Raw genomic sequence first — 18,547 nt, 5'->3', positions numbered from 1 at the left:
GCAAACTCAAGTACAAGCTGCACTCAAGCGGATGGACGTTTAGTTGCGGACTGAGGCATGACACAACAAATGAGATACATTAAAATATCTTGAGGCACGTTTAGCCCCACAATAACGAAGGAGGGTGGTAGGTTTCCAGACCATGAAGGTTTATTAACAGATTAGCAAATTACAAACTCAAATTAGTCGTAAATCAGTAATCAATACATGAATGAATTAGTCATTATAATTAAAAGCAATTCCACATTGTTAATTCAAAGACAATCTGTTTCAAGTTGTGATAAAGTAAACCAAAGCAGGCACAGTTCCCGAATTTTCTAAACTAGAAAAGTCAGATTGGTGAGGGAGATGGGGGGAGGGGCGGCAGGCAGAAAGTGTCAGCATTAGAAATGCCTCTCTCTAAAGGCAGAATAAAATGAACCAAAAGAGAAAAGTGAGAAAGGGATTTACCTAGGCATCTAACTCTTTCCGGCGAGAGCAAGGAAAACCAGTATCCCCTATAAGGAAAGTGGAGAGGGCATCTGAACCAACTAAATCAACAATGCATAGTTTAAATTATTTCTTCTACGAGAAGGAACAACTCCCTATGATTCAGATGAAGGGAACCAACCAGGATTGAACTTTTTGCGATAATAAAGGCTTCAGTCTACCAGATCGTCAGTGGGATGTCAGGATGATCCAAATCGCTTGTGACGTTCCCACTCGCAGGTACAGGCTCATTATTTCACTCTGTACGAAACAAGAAATACATTTGAATTAATGTTGGCTTTTACAGATTGGCTCCTGCAATGAGAAAGAGGTAAAATATATAATAAGCAGAGAAACATGGCAACTAGATGTGAGCCATTTTAAATTGAGGCTTACATGAATTCTGGTCAAGTTACACTGACTATCATACAATGCATATGTACATGTGCTGCAGATTGATGTAAAAATGTGTGTAAAAGCCTTTAGAAATGAAATCACAAGCAATCCTTTCCCCTGCTGAGAATGCCTTTCTAGTGACCCGTAAGTGATGGAAACTTGGCGACCTTCTCAGGAGGAAGTAGTGGAATGGGACCCTACATTACCGACCACAGCCTGTTTTCCCCAAAGCTCTTGGGCACACTTAGCACAGCTCTATTGATTGATGACCCCTTTATTTTGCCCTAATGACGGAAACTGGCCCTTACACATTTGGAATATTAATGTCGCAGAAAAGGGCCTCGCTTCTCCTGTGTGTGGTTGTTGGTAGTAGCCTAATGTACCAACCATCTGGCCAGCCCATTGGGCCAATGAGGCATTTGTGGCCCATTTCGCTCCTTCCCTAAGCCATAAGACAGGCAAGAGATCCAGTGAGGGAGTTCGCTCTCTCCACCCTTAAAGCTCTGGAGATGCATTGGGGCCCCCAGCCTGATCTAGCCTCAGGAAACTTATTTTGCCCTCTGGCTCACTGGTCCCCCTTCGGGACAAACATGACTTACCCTGTCCAAAAGTGGCCTGTTGATTGTTGGGCCGGGTTGCTGATTGATTTGGTGAGTCAGGCTGCTTGTGCTGCATCCCCTAAATTTCTGTGTCAAGGCTTGGATGCAGTCTGGCATTGATTAGCTCCAGCTCTTCATTGCACTTCTGGAACACTTCTCCTGCTAGTAATGCCCTAATCAGTCAGCCAGTACTTACCACCCAGACCACTACATGACTGGCTCCAGTGATGGCCTTGAACGCCATAAGCAGAACAAAGCTATTCAGACCTGATGCACAACCATTAGTAGACTGCCATGGCCCCTCCACAACCGGCTCTCCTACAACTAGCCCAGACAAACTAGGTGCTATCATGGAAGCAATCGGCACAATAAGGACCTCTTGTGAAGCAAAGATTGACGTTGTCGATATAGATGTCATCCTGCTGAAAGACTGCTACAAATAATTAGCTGAGAGAGTTACCCAACCAGAGACAGCAACACAAGAGCAGTAACCAAAGACATATGACATCCAGCAACACATCAAAGACTAATGTATTGTGTGCGGTTACTTGAGGGCAGGGCAGAAGACAAGTAGAAACACTCCAGATGTTGCAACATCTGAGTGGTTGGCATGCCTGGGAGCTTCAAAGAGCAGAATCCAGCAGAGTTTCTAGAAAGCTAAGTAAAGGGTTTTGTAAAAGCCCATAAGCCCCTACCTGTCTTTTCTATCGAAAAGACCCATCACCTTATGACCTCCTCCTGTTGTCCCACCTGAGCAGTTAGTGGCAAAGCTCCTACATTTCAAAGAATTGGAAGAAATATTGAATACAGCAAGAAAAGCATGACACATTGAAATAGGTAACCACCAGATCTTTGTCCTCCTGGACTATACAGCACCAATGGGTCTTCGTGGGTATTAAAAGGAAGCTTTGGGAATGTACATAAAGTGTCTTCTTCACTGAAGAAGAAGTGGCTGTGGACTGAGCTGCACTATCGGATACTTCCTCTCAGGCTGATGCAGCTCAGGGATGGGAGATACAAAGATCCAAAGGCTGACACAGGTGACCTAGCACAAAGCCGGATTGCCCTCCATCCACAGCTGAAGCCTCCTCCGGTGAACAGGCTCAAAAGAACAAACAACCTGTGCTGGTAACTGTAGCTTCCTTTCGTGAATCATTCCAAGTATCAATTTCCACTTCAATAAATTCTTTGGAAGGAGATGACATCTCTCCTTCTCTGACACCTCTTCAAAACTATGACCCCACCCAGATGGTGGCTCCACAGACTGCAGATGACCTCATTACATGACAGTCTTTCTTTCCTTTGATGCATATGTTTTTCTGCTTCTTCTGGGTGGTCAGCCATTTGCCCCCTGTCCTTCGTATTTACTGTTTCAGATGTCTTGTTTTAGTTTCACTAGGTTGGCAACAATGTGGACAGACACATTCCTCATTCCATTGCCACATGGAGGATCTTATTAGTCTTGAAGCATTTGCTGTGCATTTAAGTACAAATCGACTCATGACAGGCAACTTTGTGTGACAAAGTGCTGCTAATTCTTTAAACATGGAAAACCATGTTTAATAATCCTTTCTCTGACTGCGTGTTTCAGGTGTGTCAGGTATTTTGTAATTTTTGCAATTGTTAAATTGCCAGTTCGACTTTGCCATTACCATTAAAGTCACCCTTTCCCTTAACAATATATGTATGTTTTCCCAAAGGATCGTCTGTAGAGCCCTAAGGCATAAGGCATGAAGCTGTATAATATAAGTGGTACATGTATGTTAATATATGTCCTTGCAGCGAAACCCTGCAAATTTCTTGTTGTGCTGTGGAAGAGTTAGTAATTCAGAAAAGGGGGGTGGTGATGAACAGAGTGTCTGAATTAAGCAGACCACTCTTACCCAGTCCAAAGATCAGGGCTTGACCCATCACCGTTTTTTAGCTCACTGCACCATCCCAGCTCAGAACTTGGCTATATGCAAATTAGTCTGACCCTGGCCCAGTGCATCATGGGAACAGGGCAGACCAAACTACCAAGCCAATTCTTATACTGGGAAGGAAACAAGCTACCGGGGACCGGTTTCTGGCATTTCAGCCGTCTTCGGCCCGGCTTGCTTGAATCCTGATGGTGCAATGAGCTAGGGACTCACATCTGAGTATACCCTTCCCCGCTTATGGTGGACAAAAATGATTCAGAAAAGGGGGGTGGTGATGAACAGAGTGTCTGAATTAAGCGGACCACTCTTACCCAGTCCAAAGATCAGGGCTTGATCCATCACTGTTTTTTAGCTCACTACACCATCCCAGCTCAGAACTTGGCTATATGCAAATTAGTCTGACCTTGGCCCAGTGCATCATGGGAACAGGGCAGACCAAACTACCAAGCCAATTCTTATACTGGAAAGGAAACAAGCTACCGGGGACCGGTTTCTGGCATTTCAGCCGTCTTCGGCCCGGCTTGCTTGAATCCTGATGGTGCAATGAGCTAGGGACTCACATCTGAGTATACCCTTCCACGCTTATGGTGAACAAAAATGATTCAGAAAAGGGGGGTGGTGATGAACAGAGTGTCTGAATTAAGCAGACCACTCTTACCCAGTCCAAAGATCAGGGCTTGATCCATCACCGTTTTTTAGCTCACTGCACCATCCCAGCTCAGAACTTGGCTATATGCAAATTAGTCTGACCCTGGCCCAGTGCATCATGGGAACAGGGCAGACCAAACTACCAAGCCAATTCTTATACTGGGAAGGAAACAAGCTTCCGGGGACCGGTTTCTGGCATTTCAGCCGGCTGAAATGCCAGAAGCCGGTCCCCGGTAGCTTGTCTCCTTTCTGGTGAAGAATTGGCTTGGTAGTTTAGTCTGCCCTGTTCCCATGATGCACTGGGCCAGGGACAGACTGATTTGCATATAGCCAGGTTCTGAGCTGGGATGGTGCAGTGAGATAAATAACGGTGATGGATCAAGCCCTGATCTTTGGACTGCGTAAGAGTGGTCTTCTTAATTCAGACACTCTGTTCATCACCACCCCCTTTTCTGAATCGTGGAAGAGTTAGTAGCCCCATTAGGTAATACAGGGTTACAGATGTTGGACTAGAAAAATACTTCCAATCGACTCGCCCTATTGGCATTATGCTTAAGTTAGCTTGGCTTGGCAGTTCGGGCTGGACTGATCCCATGAGGCACAGGGTCAGACTGATTTGCATATAGCCATGTCTGAACTGGGGTGGTAGAGTGGGCTAAAGAACGGTGATGGATTAAACCCAGATCTTTTGACTGGGTGTGAGTGTTTGATTGATTCAGATGCTCCGTCCATCACCACCCCCTTTTGTACCGCTTTTGGCCGCCATAAGTGTGGCAGGGTATGCTCAGACGTGAGTCCCTTGCTCACTTTGCCACTGGATTCAAGCAAGCCGGGCTGAAGACGGCTGGAATGCCAGAAACCGGTCCTCGGAAGCTTGTTTCGGTCCAGGGAAGACATGGCTTGGCAGTTCGGGCTGGACTGTTCCCATGAGGCACAGGGTCAGACTGATTTGCAAATAGCCATGTCTGAACTGGGGTGGTAGAGTGGGCTAAAGAACGGTGATGGATTAAACCCAGATCTTTTGACTGGGTGTGAGTGTTTGATTGATTCAGATGCTCCGTCCATCACCACCCCCTTTTGTACCAAGTTAGCATTTGCAGCACCATTTTGCGTTTAGCTGCTATTTTCTGTGATGATCGAAACCTAACTTCTGTCTAATTTTGCTGCTCCAATATTTTTGTTGTTGTTGTATTTCGCCAAGGCTGAACTTCGTTGTTTCAATGAATACATAATTGTACCTTTGAATACCTTCCTTGTTAGTTAGGCCTGTTCTCATGCTTACAGTGGCGGGCACGGACAGAGTAGCCTTGGGGCTGAGATAACATGTACCTGATCCCAAGAGTGTAGCTCATCTTCCGTGTCTCCTTTGTTAACCTGCTCCAACTGGAAATTTCTAGTTTGAGTGGGTCTTGCTGGGCAGTGGAAATGTATCAGCAAATCAAAACGGAGAGAGAGGACTAGATAAGCCAGTCCGAATCCCCAAATTAATGTCCCTTTCTGTAGTCCCTCTGTGCTACTCTTTCCAAATGTAAACAATTATACACTTCAGCGCATGCGTAGCCCATGAGCACTTGACACTGATCTTTCTACATGCGCAGCTACGCCCCCTGCTCCACCCCTCTGCAGGTACCGCCCTTCCTGAACGAGTATAAATATCAGAACGCTCCTGATCTCCACTCACTCGGGACACCGCAGCAGGACTATAGGTTTATGGAGCACGGAGGCCGGTAATCTCGTAAGTACTGAGATACAACCTTCACGTCGAAATAGGTAAGCTACCTTCTCTCCCAACAGGTTCTAATCCCTGCCTCCCTAAAAACTTTTAGGGTCCGCTCTTCCCTGCCTGGTGACCTTTGAGGCTTTAACAGCAAATAGCATGTGTGAGGAAACAGAATTACCTATGCTTGATTCTCACTCATTGACTATCTTTCCGCTGTTTAGTCCACCACTTTCACTTCGCTTAGTAACACCCTTATATCTCACTGTCGCCATATAAATTCATGGCCAGGTTAGAATCCCGCCGGTAGAGGTCGTTCACACACCTTTAACTTGCCGGCAGTGCGTTGTGTTTTTGGTATAAAATACTTACCTGACTTTACCATGTACGTCTGTCTTCGTCCTCTATGTTTTGTGTACAGTAAAGCGGAGGGAACCCCCCTCCACACACGTATAGCACCTTAGCGTGTGCGACACATTTTAATAATCACTTCACTTAATATTAATTTTTTCACCCACACTCTCATTGGTCCTGAGGAAAGCCAGTTTTATAACAAGAAAAGGCCTGGCTGAAACATGTCGACCACATAGGACGCGGGAGTTCATAATTCGCTCCACCGCGTCCGCTTGCCTTTTTATACGCTAGCGTGGGCCCAGCTATTAAAGTTCTATATACCCTCGGGCACTGGGACCTACAGCATAGCTTTTAAATCACTTTCTTATACACCCCCTCACAGCACACTCAGAGAAGTATACCAGCTCCTCAGTAATCTGGAGTCGAAGCACACCCGGGACGCATTCGGCGTCACTGTGGTGGGCCCGATGATGAAGCATGCCACCGACTAGGTCGGTGGGTGAGGGCTTTACAACCAAACCAAATGGTTTGCCATCATACGTACTGAGTCTCCCTTTATAAACACAACCTAGCTAGTCCTTTGTTGACAGTGGAAATGTATAACATCTGATGAAATGTTGGCGAGGGTCAGTTCCTCTGCAGCATCTTCGGAGGCTAGTTAGACTGGACTCCGCTCGAGCGCAATACTAATAAATAACTTGGTTTGTATTCTCCACTGTCTGACCGACTCTTCATTTGTATGGAAGGCTGAGAGGTGGTCATGAGTGATCCGGATGGCCCTAATCAGGTCACTTCCTTCACAGACTGGAACAACATCCTGGCTAACTTCTGAATGGGACTACCTAACTGGTACTGGAAGGTATCGAATTAATTATGGCATTAAATCCAACCTGCCACTCAATGACTCAGCTGGTCCAGTAGCCTCACACGGGCACTGGCCTGCAGACATCTTTATGCCCACGTGGAGAGTCAAGTGAATGACTCCTAGGCTTTACCCGCAGACAGGTGAGGAGGACGGGGCCACGTCCGGTCGGATGGGTGGAGCGGGAATGCTTGCATGATAGAGCCTAGTACTCGCAGCTGCCCCGCCTGTCTGATTGGGCGGTGCCTCGTCCAGTGGTCACCCCGGCTGGGGTCCTGCAAGACGAAACCCTTTGATCTGACTGTTTGGTCCGAAGAATCAGCAGTGGAGAATTGATTAGTTTGCCCTGTGTGCACCAGGTGAGTTTGCTTTTGTTCCTTGTGATTATGGCTCCACATTGGCTTAATTTAGATATGGTCTGCGGATCATTTTGACCAGCGCTTGCTTTGTTTGGGCTCTTTTTGAGTATGGTACCATTTGAGAATTGTATTTGATAGAGTCTGTGGCCCAATTCTGGTGAAGCTACTTGTAACTACTTGTTTGGTATAGATAGTTAATGTGGGTCTGTGGGAGAGAATGCCTTGTCTTAGCCAGTTGTGTTGTGTGGGATGTCGTTGTTGTTCTACTGATGCTCGATTAGAAGAGAGTCAGCCTGCGCCTCCGGAAGGCCCCACAAACTTTGAAATGTATATAAAGCATGGCATTGGCCCTATTATGTTTAGTACATTATGACACAAATTTATGAGGGACAATGCCCAGTTGCAATGGCCGTTGACCAGCTCTTTTGATGAACAAAAATTGAATTTCTTGCAGGATAAGATATCCGCAAGAAGAAGTAGGCAGTCGATGTTTGATTCACTCCAAACCTGACAAAAGAGCCCAAAAGGAGTCGTATGAAGGCAGAAAAAGAGGCTCAGAAATGGAGGTTGCAGACAGTAACTCAGAAAGCTATAGCGTATTATAGGCAGAAAATAGAGAAAGTGATAGTGTGCAGATAGGAAGTTCTGATTACAATGTGATAAGTCTTATGTTTCTAGAGAGGAAGATGATCCGTTCGTGGAGGAACTATTGGAGACCCGACCTCCACCTCCATATGCCCGCATCAAAAATATCCTGCTATGCCGCAGCCAGAGCCATCTCCTCCTCCTGTCTCTGCGCTCCTGCTTCTTCTGCTAGTGACCGGGCTGCTTCGGTCATTGCCTCTCCGATATCTCTTTAAGCTTTTCTCCCTGTGGCTACTACAACAGCCAGTCTTCCTGCTATGCCTGTTGCTTCTAAATTTAGTACCAGATGCTTCCGTTGCTACTGCCTACCCTCTCTCCCATACCCCAAAACCCTTGAGTATTGGAACGCCAGTGTGTGGATTTGGAAGTGGGGACTTGGCGGCTGCTCAGGAATGATTGGGACGGATACTGATATGATCGGATGTGGGGGAGGGAGAGAAGAAAATGGTAGCTAATCAATTCACCTAGTGAGCTCGTAACCCCATTTATAGCCTAGAGGATGTGTGTTGTGTGTTAAAGGACTACAAGCCGTTTGTGCAGCAACATGCCCTCAAACACATGTTGGCGACCCTGATTGGGTTATAGGAGCAGGGTTTTGGTGGAGTGGCCCCTCATGTCATTTGTGATATTAGGGACCATATATATGCGGCTGACATGGCACCTGATCAGGTTTTTGGTAATATCGCAGTGTTACTCGGTTATCGACGTAGGTTGATTCTGAAAAGTCCGAAGGCGATACTTCAGTTTCCGATGAGGGAAGTCCAACCTTTGTATCACCCCAGAATACCGTAGATAGTGAATGCACATGATGTTGTAATACGGCAGCAAGGGGAAGGCTGATTTCAGGAGCAATGGATTTAAACCCCGTGGAAGAGAAGTGAGGTTCTGTCTCTCAAGAGTCAATTACCCGATCCTAGGAAAAATCCTAATGCATATTATAAAAAATTGACAAAGGCTGCATCGTCGACAGTGATGACGTTGGCAGACATTGAGATGTTTTTTGGTTTGTTGGTACCAGTTGATATTTGGTGGCAGGTGTACACCCAGGACCACATTGTGGAATTGCATGGCACTTTGGACGAGTTCAGAGCCTGGGATATGGTGAGGAAGCCTGGTGAGAAGCCTAAGGCTGAGATACTAGCTTTCCCAGGTTGAATTATTACTTACATGCACTCTCTTAAGCCACCAAGAAGAGTATCTTTGTACAAACTAACTGCATATCCTCAAAAGAAATATGAAAATGTATCTGATTTTTTTCACTCAGTTTGAAGGTGTGTTCTTGTATTTCATGGACAGGATTTGTCAATGGAAGGAGGTGTCCGATTGCTCGTTAACAGATTTGTTACAAACCTGCTTTCCGAGATTGCGAATCGGTTACAGGCTTTGGAGAGCACTTGGATGACCTCCCCCCCATCAGTGATATTGAGTATGGCACAGTATTATGAGCACAGAGTAGCCATATCCTTCCCATTCTTAAGAGGGCACCCTCTGGTGCATCTGATGGCCATCCAGATGTCTATCGGTTTTTGATTGATTTGCGTGGGGTTAATACGATTGTGGTCCCTCAGTTCCCAGTGGTCCCCGACATCACTGCCCTTCTGACAATGATTCCTTACTCTGCCAAATTATTTTCCGTTATTGATTTGAAAAATGCCTTCTTCAGCATTCCGATCCATCCAGATAGCAGATACCTATTTGGATTTGCCCAAGCCGGTAGGAGCTTTTGATTCTGTCAAGCTCCTCAGCACTATACAGAAAGTCCTAGCATATATAGTCAAGCTTTAAAAGGGCACTTGGATTCCCTCACGCTTCCCACAGGTAATGTATTACTGCAGTACGTACGTAGATGATCTCTTGATTGCTTCCGACACTGAAGAAGGTTGCAAAGATGCAACGATCAAATTTTTACTACATTTGGCACAGCACAGGCCTAAAGTGTCCCTCTCAAAATTTCAATATTGTCTACAGGAGGTCACCTACCTAGGTCACCTACTGTCGAAGGAGGGAAGGAGACTAACACCTGAACGCATTAGTGCTATTGTTAAAATGCCCATCTCTAAGACTCAGAGGGATGGGCAAGCTTTCATTGGGGTTACTTCGTATTGTCGGCACTGGATTCCTAACTTTTCCTTACTAACAAAGCTGCTGCTGCAGCTAACCACCAAAGATGTGCATGAACCCTTAACCCGGACGCCTGAATGTCAACAAGCTTTTGAGCAATTAAAGGCTGCGCTTTGCTCTGCGCCTGTGCTTGGCACTCCGTCCAGACAATGCTAAGCTGTTCTGTTCATGTTGTATGTACACGAGACGGCTGGTTGTGTACTTTCTGTCTTAACACAAGGCTTTGGAGGTAAGCAGAGGACATGTGCTTATTTTTCTGCTTTGCTTGACAACGTCGCAAGAGCCCTCCTGAGCTGTCTAAGAGCGGTCACAGACATCTTTATCTGACAATCGGCAGGGCTCGTCCTTAATACTGATCTCACAGTCATGGTACCTTATGCTGTGGATACACTTTTGAACAAAACGAAGACACAGCACCTCACCAGTGCACGTCTGACTGGTTATGAGCCGACCCTCTTTGCACCACATATCACGATCAAGAGATGGGCCACCCTGAACCCAGCCACGTTACTACCCCGTCCTTCTGAAAGTGAGGAAATAGACATACATGATTGCATTTTTTAGACTAAGGAAGAGATGAAGGGATGGGTAGACCTGACTGATGTTCCCCTATCTGAACCCCAAGGGGAGCTATATGTCTATGGCTCTTGTTTTAAATTACCGGATGGCACAACAACTGCAGCGTATGCAATAACTACCTTACACACAGTAGTTGAGACATCACAAGTTCCTTATCAATCAGCCAAAGCTGCAGATTTAGTTGGAGTTGCCCACAATTTTGGGTGGCTCTGGGCAGAGAGAGGATTCTTGACTTTACACGAGTTAAAGATCCAGAACGGGCCATTGTTACATAGGCTTTTGTCAGCACTAACACTCCCTAAGAAGTTAGCAATAGTGAAGTGCAGTGCCCACAAGTCAGTTACTGATGATGTAGGAAGGGGAAATGCTTTTGCAGATCAAACAGCTAAGAAGCCGGCTCAAACGAAGATGAAAAAGATGTTTGTGGCAGGTCCTGGAAGATGGGTACCCAAAGTTACGATGTTTGAGGATATACTGGACAGTGTGAAAGAGATACAGAGTGAGGCAACAAGTGAGGAGTTAGAAATATCGCAGGAAAGCACAGCACGTTTAGACAAGGATGAGTGCTAGACGGAAAAGGCAGGAAAGCAAAGGTGGATGCTGCTGGATGCCTATGTCCTCCCTGTAGTCACAATGGTGCACGGGCCAGCACACATTAGCGCCAAGGGCATATGCAAACTACTAGACCCATTGTGGCAGAATGACAACATCCCCAAAAGAGGTGCTCACTTGCTAAAATATTGTATGGTATGCATCATATATAATCCTGGAAAAGGTATTCCTACACCCCCTGATAATTTCGCACCCCCTTCCTTCCCTTTTGAAGTCCTTCAAATGGACTACATTGAGATGGAAATATGTGTTAGTGGTTGTCTGCGCATTCAGTAAATGGGTTGAGGCATCCCCACTAATGAGAACATAGCCTTAGCGATGGCAAAAGCCCTCCTGAAGAAGTTTTTCCCGCGTTTCGTTTTGCCCCGTTTGATCTGTAGTGACAATGGCAGTCACTCACTTCAAAGTTCATCCAGCTGCTTTGGGATGGCCTACACATCAGGCAGAAGTTCCATGCTGCACTCCGCCCCCAGTCAGCAGGTATGGTTGAGAAGTACTCTCAAACAGAAAATGGCAAAAAGTCAAGAAAGTACAGGATTGAAATGGCCAGATGCTTTACCGTTAGCTCTTTTGTCAACTAGAGCTACGGCTCACACTAGGACAGGATTGTCACCATATGAGGTTGTTTTCGGCCACCCAGCAAATGTTTGGGATGCCCCGCATCCAAAATTCTTCTCGGACATTGAATATCCTCTGTTAGTTGATTATCTCTATGAGTTGACTGAAAATGTACGTTCTATTCATCAACAGATCCAGGACACATTGCCACCACAAACAGAGGGGCCCAGCATTATATCTGACCTGGTGATTTTATCCTGGTGCAGCATTTCCAGAGGAAAGGAAGTTTGGAGCCCTGTTGGAAGGGGCCACTGCAAGTGCTCCTTGCCACAAGAAGTGCTGTGAAGGTGACCTGTCGGAAGAACTGGATCCACACAAATCGCAAGGTACCGTTGTCTCTCCCCTATGATAAGTGGGTGATCGATGGCATTGGTGACCACCAGACGGAACACGTGTAACGCTTCATCCCTTTTTCGGATGCCTGCCTGACATGGGTGCAAACAGAGGAGGAGAGCAATGCAGTGTTAAATGAGGCAGTGCCCCCGGAAATAAAGGCCATTCAGGTTTCCTCTTCAACTGGCCCTCAAGTGTTTGAGCCCCAGTCCCTTGGCCCCTCTGAATTTGAGCCCCTGGTAATTGATCACTCTGTGCCTGAAGTGGCTAGGTACAATTTGCGCCCCGACAGAGAGACAGTTCACCAAAGGAGAAATCAGATTAGGAGGGATGGACTGCGAGGATGAAGAATAGGGTGCATCTACCATGTCTGCGGTACCAACAATAGCTTAGGGAAAGGGAGATTGGTGCATTGCCCAAGTCACTGAACAGGATAAATGGAGGGTGTCTTCCCGGAAGGAGGGAGCCCTATCCTGAACGATGTGGGATTTCTTCAAAGGGCCGCAATCGCGCTGCCCCACGGAAGTGCTCAATAACACCACCTTGGATGAACATTCAGAGTCTGCCAGCAAGGCTCTGAAGGAGGCTGGAAAGATCCTCTTGTTTCCTTGTTGCCAGCCCTATTTCATTGAATTTCTCCCCCCCCCCCCCAATAGCATTGTAACCTTTTGTTCGCCCCATTGTTGAAGAGGAAGAACCTTTTGCAGCACCACATTTGGAGAGGGATGGGGTTGGTTGGTCCTGATTTTCCTAACAGCAATACTAGGAATAATGTGGTTTCTGGAAGAGAAATACCCTGTGCACTCTTTGAATGGAACAACAACACCTGCCCCCCCTGAACACATGTTTGTCATCCTGGCTCTCCACAAAGGTGAACTTAGAAAGACATATGTAGATGTTGTGTTCCTCCAAATGTTGCATCAGGCCCATGGTACCTCCAATGTCACAAATTGCTGAATCTGCGGTCTGCTCACTTCTGTAACACATAAGAATGATGTGTTGCTGTCCATGCCCTTTTTTTACCTCTGGAGCTGTGAAGGATGGTTTAGCTCTTCACTATTGTATACCCTCTTTATCACTCTGATACTATGAATATGACGTTAGCTGACTATGACACAGTTTTGGAGTATATATGTGTACATTAAGGGTTTACCCCAGGGGAACAAGGAACCCTGGATACATTGTCCCCGAAAGCCTGCAGGAATGTCTACGAAAGAGAACAAAATGTAACATGGCTTCAAAATGAAATGTCTGATTTTTGGGATTTCAATGTCACTGAATATTTCAAGTCCTTTCAACTGTGTAATATTACTCATAATGTGGCAATGCCAGTGCCGGTGGTTAACACAACAGCGAGTTTCTGTGTTAAAGGGAAAGAAAAATCGGGGTGGGGTGAGTAATTGCAATTACACCTATGTATCGAGCACTGCAAATAGCCCACCTCTGCTGCCCCCTCATAATGTTTACTTTGTTTGCGGGTCCCAAGAATATGTTTGGCTTCCTCAGGGATGGTGTGGAATATGTTATATCTCTTTTCTCCTTTCCCCAGTGTATATAGCACCATCCAATTACCATAGGGATAACTTGCTACAATGCAGGGGTGTTCATCTGTCTCGTGTTAGAAGAGTTATTGACACTGCAGATATAGATCAGACAGACACTACATTGCAGCAGTTCACTGATGCTATGAAAGGTATTGTTCCCTTTTGGGGCCACATGTCCAATACTCTCAATATTCGTAGACTCGCCAGGGTGGTGAAAGGAATACTAAATGCAATTGCTGATATTCGGACTAATATTACAGCTGAGCTCCAGGCTACGAGACTCGTTGCCCTTCAAAACCAGATGGTGTTAGTTGTCATACTTGTTGATGGGGGTGGGGACTGCAGCATCATCAGCAGTAGCTGCTGTGTATACATACCTGACAACGCTCCAAATGTGTATGCTGCTATACAGAAACTCCATAAGCTTGCCTCTGACATACACCAAGAGAATGGTACATGGTCACTTACTGGGTGGTTTTGGGGCTTATTCATGTCCTGGGATTGGAGGATTCTCATCTTCCTGGTCGCCATAGCTGGTATCATTTTAACATGTTGTCTGTGCAGCCACTGCCTTTCTGCCCACTGTACCCATTGTATACAAGTATTGATGCCTCGCCCCAAACACCTAGAGCATGACCCTAAGAACAAGTCCATGAAGATGCATGAATATCCAGGACTTGATGTGCATTGGCGAGGGCATATTTGAGTACTTATGGTGTATGTTTAGATTTGTAATATGTTCATTAAGTAATGCAGAGAGCTCTAGCTTTCCATAGTAGCAAAATTAGTTAGCAAATGCTAAAGTGGGTCTGATGGACTAGAAAAAAACTTCCAATCGACTCTCCCTATTGGCATTATGCTTAAGTTAGCATTTCCAGCACCACTTTGCGTTTAGCCGCCATTTTCTGTGATGATCGAAAACTAACTTTTGTCTCATTTTGTCTGCCTCAGCAGAAAGCAGCTCCAATATTTATTTTTCTATTTCTCCAAGGCTGAGCTTCGTTGTTTCAATGAATACATAAATGTGCCTTTGCATACCTTCCTTGTTAGATAGGCCTGTTCTCATGCTTACAGTGGCGGTTAGGGACAGAGTAACCTTGAGGCTGAGATAACATGAATCCGGTTCCAAGAGTGAAGCTCATATTCTGTGTCTCCTTTGTTAACCGGCTCCAACTGGAAATTTCCAGTTTGGGTTGGTCTTGCTCAGCATTGGAAATGTATAACATCTGATGTAATGTTGCTGAGGGTCAGTCAACTCTGTAGCATCTTAAGAGGCTAGTCAGACTGGACTCCGCCTCTAGTGCAGTACTAATAAATAACTTGGTTTGTATTCTATACTGTCTGACTGACTCTTCATTTGTATGTAAGGCTGAGAGGTGATCGTGAGTGACCTGGATGGCCCTAATCAGGTCACTGACATCAGGTCCTTCACAGACTGGAACAACATCCTGGCTAACTTCTGAATGGGACTACCTAACTGGTACTGGAAGGAATCAAATTAATTATGGCATTAAATCCAACCTGCCACTCAGTGACTCAGCTGGTCCAGTAGCCTCACACGGGCACTGGCCCGCAGACATCTTTATGCCCACCTGGGGAGTCAAGTGAATGACTCCTAGGCTTGACAACAATAGCAGCCCTCTGCATGGAGAGGTGTCACCCCCACCTTGCGAAAAGCCACTCAGGGTGTTAGCCCAAAAGGCGAGCTTCAAAAGCGAAGTTGCCTTTGGTGGGCAAATGGCAATAACGCTCCAGAGGGGCTGCCCTTTGTTTAGTTAGACAAGCTGGCGACCAGGGTAGAGTCAGCAGACCAGTGCCCAAACCAGGTTTCCGGTGGGCATGTAGCCCCTAGGTAGCCACACCTCTTATTTGGCACAAGAAATGAGGAAGGGCCTCTCTGCTGCACCTGGACTGCTGAAAGAGAGGTTGCACCATCTGCTGGACTGCACCTGGTCCACTTTTAGGCTAGTGTAGTTAGAAAGTGGTTCCCCAGGCCAAAGAAGTGACTCCAAGAGCAAGTTGGCTGGCCCCCTGGAACAGCACCAGGAACATTAAAGTTGAAGAAGCCCAAATCGGCTAGTTGGTAACCCCTTTGAGGGAATCGCCGCTGACTGCCTCTGGGCACCCCTAGATATCGACTTTTGACAGCTAAAATATCCATCCACGTCCACAGGACCAAGAACTGCCATTAGAGTCCAGACTGGTCACCCAAGAGGGACCCCAGCTCACAATAAAGGATTTTGCTTCAGCCGTTGAGTGCGGAGACCAGTAGCCCTTCCGCCACTTGCCTTCCAGAGTCTGAAAGAGACTTTGAGGAACCCCAACTTCTGTGGCCAAAGTTACCCCACATGATCCATGGACTGAGGAATCACCACAAAGGCACCCCCATTGACCGCATTGTAACCAGAACATCTTTGAGCATCTTTTGCTCCTGTATCTGCATCATCAAGACCACTCCATTACAGCCTATGGTGGCCCTACCATAAAGTTTGGAACTGGACTGGAAAATGCACTTGTGACCAGGTAACTGTCCAACTCTACTCCATTGGACCCCCCAGACGTTCACCCTGTCAGATTTGGTCACTCAAGCCTGGCTGGAGTAGCCAAACTAACTTTCACAAACTTTTGAAAAGTTTTAAAACATTTGTTAACCAATGCTTGTTTGCAATTAAAATTAAAAGTGATAAAAACTTTAAAAAGCTGGATGTCCGGAACCCTCTGGTGGATTTTGCTCATCAAGGACTCACAGAATTCACAAAAATATCATCTATGTTTAGAAATTGGTGTTGTGTTTCTTTCATGTTGTATGGCTTTCTTATTTTGTTGCATGGTACTGGTAAATGCTTAACACAACATGCCTTTGTTCAAGCCTTGTTCCTCAAAGCCATAGCTACTCAGGGTTGACCGTTTTTGCGAGTGTATTCCACGGTGAGGCCCCGTAGTCATACCATATATTTCACCTAAATCCTCACAACAATGACATTCAGGGATTTCAACAAGGACCACATTGGTTTAGTCCAGATTCTCACCCAGACTTTGGTGCAGCCTCAGGCTTACATGTCAATTGATGACAGTGGTGCACATGCCTGCTCCACCAATGTAAGTAGTGACTAGTTTGGACCTGGAAGGTGGCATCTTCAGATGGGAGAGGGTCTTGTTCCTCTACTTATGTAGCAGAATGTTCCACGCTGCTGCAGGACCCCCTTGACAGAAACCTTTGCAGGGCTAGGATTGCTCTCAGAATCAGGGATCTGTCTTGAAAATATTCCCACTGTCATCGGGAGGGAGTCATGTGCTCTAGAAGATGGTTATCTTACCTTGCCTCCTATATTGTTTTGCTAGCCTCTATATTGTTCTCACAACAAAATTCTTCCACAACGTAGATTCATTGCTTAGAGAGCTAATCCAACAAAACAGCCAGTGCAGACAGTGGCTTAGCTAGATGTTGTGCCACCTATGGCGGTCACTGCTTTCGGCTCCCGGCGGCTGCATGTAAGAGTGGGGAGGGTGTTGGCAATTCCCAGGTAATACCGGCGGGGGAGAGGCCACCGACCCCAAAACTGGTGCCACCCCCCTTGCACTAACCAAATTATGCCTACCATTTTCTTCTTTTAATTTCTTGGGAGGGGCTATGTGGGCTCTGAATCTTGAGCACTATTACTGAGCAGCCCAAATACAGTGGCTGTGCCTCTGGCTCTCATGTCTCTCGCTAGAAGAGTCTTGTGCGGATTTAAAAGACCTCTGTGTCTTGAAGAACCACACAGACTCTTCCTTCCAGGCATTTGACCTAACCACCAATGGCCTTGCTAACTATACAAAGCCGTGAGCTGCTACACTAAAAGACGGTTAATTAGAAAATGCATTACCCCATATACACCGACTATCCCTTTACTTGGCCTTTCTAGGTACTGGAGACATGTCGCTGCCAGTGACTTGAAACTTTAGACTGAGGCTAGTAAGTGACCTCTTCAATTATGGGCAACTCATTACCTTTAATTGCCTATGTGAGCAGCTTTCTATACACAAGGCTCAATTCCTAACACATCATGCCCTCCTTCATGCTGTTAGGAACCTGTGGCCATCTCTACTGCAGAACAGGCACACCCCTTGGTTCCAATCCCTCTCTGTGCTGAGTTAGGACTTGGGACATTAGCTGGCTATACATTCCCTCCAAGACCATACACCATACAGATACATTGTTATAACCCCTGTGGAACAAATGTGAATTTGACTAATTTTCGAATGGGCCATCTATTGCACTCTATTGCACACACACACGCTGTTTCACGCGATGCAAAATGCAAATTCATTCACTTTAAAATCTTACAGAGGGCCTACATTTTCCCAACCGCATTCAACAAACTTTTTCCCTGCGCTAACACTTCCTGTCCATACGGCAATCCTGAGTCTGAAGATTTTCAACACGTGCTACGATCCTGCTACTTATTTGGTGATCTGATGGTCGATGGTGGTGAGTTATCTTGTTCCCATACTGAATTAGCCATCTCCAAGGTGGCCAACCTTTGTTCAGGGTATTCTAAAAAAAGGCCAAAAAACAAGTTGGACACCCACTTCTTCCTCCTTCTACTTCGCCCTGCTCTTAGCCAAGCAGGCTGTCACAATAAGCTGAAAATAAAAGGCTACCCCAATATTCAGGGCGTAGTGCCAATTGTCTATAAAATGGACTGTGGTCGAAAGCAAGGCCCTGCAAAGAAGCTAGATGCCTTCACAAATGCCCAAGTGCCAGTGACATCATGTTACAAAGTCTTAAGG

The sequence above is a fragment of the Lissotriton vulgaris genome, chromosome 2_1 (assembly GCF_964263255.1).
Source record: "Lissotriton vulgaris chromosome 2_1, aLisVul1.2, whole genome shotgun sequence".
Lineage (NCBI taxonomy): Eukaryota > Metazoa > Chordata > Amphibia > Caudata > Salamandridae > Lissotriton > Lissotriton vulgaris.
The sequence above is the reverse complement of the archived record's forward strand: the minus strand, read 5'-3'. Positions refer to the sequence as shown.